The following is a 4,622-nucleotide window of genomic DNA, read 5'->3' on the forward strand; positions in this document are numbered from 1 at the left end:
TGCGAGATAAAAGAAACCACTGGAAAGTTTTAAACAGAGTGGTACAATCTGGCTTTTATTTTATTTTATTTACTAGAGGCCCAGTGCATGAAATTCATGCATGGGGCAGGGTCCCCTCAGCCCAGCCTGCACCCTCTCCAGTCCGGGATTCCTCTCACAATCCTGGACCACTGGCTCCTAATCACTCACCTGCCTGCCTGCTTGGTCACCCCTAACTGCCTCCCCCACCAGCCTGATTGCCCCTCACTAGCTCTGCATGCTGGCCTGATTGCCCCTAACTGCCCCCCACCTGCCGGCCTGGTCACCCCTTACTGCCTCTCCTGCTGGCCTGGTCATTCCTCATGCCCCCGCCCCCTCCCCGCCCCCCCTGCTGCCCTGGTCACCCCACGCAGCCTGCTTGTTCAGTTGTTTGGTCATCCCTCACTAACCCCCCTGCCGGCCTGGTAGTAGGCAGCCATCTTGTGAGAGTGTGAGGGTTAATTTGCATATTACCTCTTTATTATATAGGCTTTTTATTCTTTATTAAGGTATTACATATGTCTCCTTTTCCCCCCATTGCCTCCCTCCCCCCAGCACATGCCCTCACCTCCCTTGTGTCTGTGTCCATTGGTTAGGCTTATATGCATGCATACAAGTCCTTTGGTTGACCTTCACCTCCTCCCGTCCCCTTCCCTGCCTTCCCTCTGAGGTTTGACAGTTTGTTTGATGCTTCTCTATCTCTGGCTCTATTTTTGTTTATCAGTTTATGTTGTTTATTATATTCCACAAATGAGTGAGATCATGTGATATTTATCTTTCTCTGACTGGCTTATTTTGCTTAGCATAATGCTCTCCAGTTCCATCCATGCTGTTCTGAATGATAGGAGTTCCTTCCTTTTTATAGCAGCATAGTATTCCATTGTGTGGATGTGCCACAGTTTTTTAACCCATTCATCTTCTGATAGGCACTTAGGCTGTTTCCAAATCTTAGCTATTGAACATGGGGTGCATATATCCTTTCTGATTGGTGTTTCTAGTTTCTTGGGATATATTCCCAGAAGTGGGATTACTGGGTCAAATGGGAGCTCCATTTTTAATTTTTTGAGGAAACTCCATACTGTTCTCCACAGTGGCTGCACCAGTCTGCATTCCCACCAGCAGTACAAGAGGGTTCATTTTTCTCCACAGCCTTGCTAGCAATTGTTGTTTGTTGATTTGTTGATGATAGCCATTCTCACAGGTGTGAGATGGTACCTCATTATTGTTTTGATTTGCATCTCTCTGATGATTAGTGATTTTGAGCGTGTTTTCATATGTCTCTTGGCCTTTGGTATGCTGGCTTTTATTTTTAAAAGGGTTTTTCTGTTTGCTTTGAGGGGACAGTGATGGAAACAAGGATACTGATGAAGCTATTGCAATAATCCAGGAGAAAAGCGTGGTTGATAGTTGTGGAAATAAGAAGTGGTTGGATTCTGGGTATATTTTAAAATAGAGATTATTATACTTTCAAAGGGATTAAGCAAACACACACACACACCACAAAACAAAAACTCATAGTCTCAGACAACAGTATGGTGAGTACCAGAGGGAAAAGGGAGGGAGGTAAAAGTAGGTAAAGGGGGGAATAAATGGTGACAAAAGAGACTTGACTTGGGGTAATGAACACACAGTACAATATACAGATGATGTATTATAGAATTGTACACCTGAAACCTATTTAGTTTTATTAACCAGTGTCACCAATAAATTCAATAATTAAAAAAAATAGAGATTATGAGATTTGCTAATAGACACTATCTAGGGTGAGTGAGAAATATAGGAATCACGGGGATGCAGTTATTAGGAAGAACTTCATGATTCATTTCTCTCTCTTCTTTTTCTTTAATAGACTAATCTTTTATTTCCCTGGGAATATTCAGTATCCTAACATTTGTGTCTAGCTTCTTAAAACACTGTGGCCCTTAGCCCTACACATGCAGCATCTAATCCAACTCTACCATTTCTACTCTTCTCTTTTTCCTATAAAAATCCTCTGTACCCTTCTCTTGCCTATTCCCTATGCAATGCTCACCCCACCACACAATTCAAAACCCCTACAGCTTGAGACTAACTTTTTCATTTAGGTCTTAAACATAAAGTATCTGATTCATGTCTAAATGACTAATAGCTTAAATTAAAATAATTTTCTTCTCAGTGAGGCTATTTTAAAGAGCTTTGAAATTACTCAAATTGAGCCCCCTTTTTTGTGGTGAATACTCTTAAGTAGTGATGGGTCTATGATCACCTGCAAATCATACTTAGCTGATGACTACCTTCCACCCATGCAAGTATTATGCTGATTTTGCTCAGAGCTCAGGTTTTATTTTAAAAAAGGAAAACTACTATGAAGAAATGAATCATTACCTTTAAAGAGCAACTCCATCACAGCTTGGTTATCATTATTAATAAATGAAAAAGAGCTAAAATGTAAACAAAGTCTCTAAGAATGACAGATATGTGTTCCTATTTGGAACTAGTAGTTTTGAAGTCCCCTCACAGCAGCTTGTCTTGGTATATGCCCAAGGAAAGGCTCAGCACTTAACCTTCTATATCATTTGAGTCTGAGTGATATCAGAATCTCCCTTCACTTTATCACCTTAAAGTATTGATTGATGTGGCTGGTATTTAGTTTGTATTATTCTCACTTGGGGGAGAAACTAGATACTTTTGTGTAAAAAAATAAAATAAAAAAATATATATATATAGCCAGGGTCTGTAACATCCAAAATGACCAAAGGCTCAAACCAAACACAGGAAGTCAGTCCTGCAGTCAGTGCTGGGTCGCCCCACTGAATGCTGAGGGGACTGCAGATCAGGCCCGAAAAGAGGCCTGGAGAGAGAAGAAAGGTCTGATCTGCAGCCTCCATGGCAGCTATTGATCAGCCCTTGCCTCTCTTTCTCTCTGGGCCTCGCCAGCAGCCACGGGGGCTGCTGATCAGCCACATCTCTCTGATCAGGCCCAGAGATAGGCCCAGAGATGCTGACTGGCATAGAAACAGACCAATCAGAACCAAATCTGGGTGAACTGTGAGAAGCCAATGGCGCCAGGAGGCAGAGCTTTTGATGCTGACTGGCATAGAAACTGACCATTCAGAACCAAATCTGGGTGAACTGTGAGGAGCCAATGGCAGCCTAGGAGGTGAAGCTATTGACACTGACTGGCATAGAAACTGATGAATCAGAACCAAATCTGGGTGAACTACAAAGCCAGAACCTAAGGTGGGGCCTAAGGAGGGGTTTTAAGGGCAACAGCTGTTTGGTGTAAGTTGTAAGAAAGCAGTTCAATTTTTTTCATTACCAGTTTGGCAGTATAGTGCATATGGCTGGCTATCAGTTCAGATATAGGGATTATGTACTTTTGTCTGCCAAGAGCATCTCCTCCTGCTGAAAAAGGCTTTTCCCCCCATTTAAGCAATCCTATCCTATATAATCTATCTATACTACTAAAAGGGTAATATGCTAATTAGACCGAGTTGACCGGCCATCTTCCGGACGTCCGACTTCCTTCCAGACAAAGCCATGGTGGTGGGAGCCAAAGCAGAGGCAGTTAGGGGTGATCAGGCCAGCAGGGGAGGGCAGTTGAGGGAGAGATACGGTTGGCAGGGGGTTAGGGACAATCATGCCAGCAGGCAAGGGCAGTTGGGGGCTACCAGGCTGGCAGGGGAGGGCAGTTGGGGTCAAGATCAGGCTGGCAGGGGAGGGAAGTTGGGGGTGAGATCAAGCCAGCAGGGATCGGGCCTAAACCAGCAGTTGGACATCCCCTAAGGGGTCCTCAATTGTAGAGGGTGCAGGCTGTGCTGAGGGAATTCCCCCCCTCCATGCACAAATTTTGCACACTGGGCCACTAGTGTATATATAGTTTTATAAGGCATAAAACTACTAATAACTATAAAAAAACCTCATTAATTGCTATCTCTTTCATTTGGGAAAATATAAAGAAATAAAATCTTGGAGGCTTTTTAACTGGTTTTAGGTATGCATTGAATAACTAGACATGGCAGAGTTAGAGGCAGTTTCATGCATTTCAATTCTGTCATAGAAATAAAAGCACATATTCTTAGAAACACAAATGGAGGATGGTGCATAGAAAATGAGCTGGCTGTACTGTGTCAGACTGCTGGTTGCTAATGTAATATCCACTCTGCTTTTCTCCCTTAGTTAAAAATCCTCAATTTTATTTGGGGCGATAATAGACTGAGCCAAAAATTTTATTTTCCATCCTTTTGCGTTGTTAGGTTTGGCCAGATGACTAAGACCTGCTGAGTGAGACACAGGTGAAGTTGTTGAGAGAAAATTTCAGAAAATCTCCTCTAAATGGAAACAGCTGGCAAATGCTCCTTTTGCATTTTCTACCTCTCCTTGATTTTTAACCTTTAATTTGATGAAATTACTAGAAGTGAAGCAGGCATCTTGGATTACGAGCCAACCTGGAGAATAGAAGGCATTTGCTAAGGATAGCGTAGCAAAAAATGAGGAGGACACTATCTTCCTGATGATTATGAATCCCCATGACAGTGCTGCACTGAATATTTTTAGACAATTTTACGAAAGAGAGAGATAAACTTGTAGTTCTTTTAAGTCACCACGATTTAAAGTCACTGTTA

Source organism: Myotis lucifugus, unplaced genomic scaffold, assembly GCF_000147115.1.
Source record: "Myotis lucifugus unplaced genomic scaffold, Myoluc2.0 scaffold_76, whole genome shotgun sequence".
NCBI classification, from domain to species: Eukaryota; Metazoa; Chordata; class Mammalia; order Chiroptera; family Vespertilionidae; genus Myotis; species Myotis lucifugus.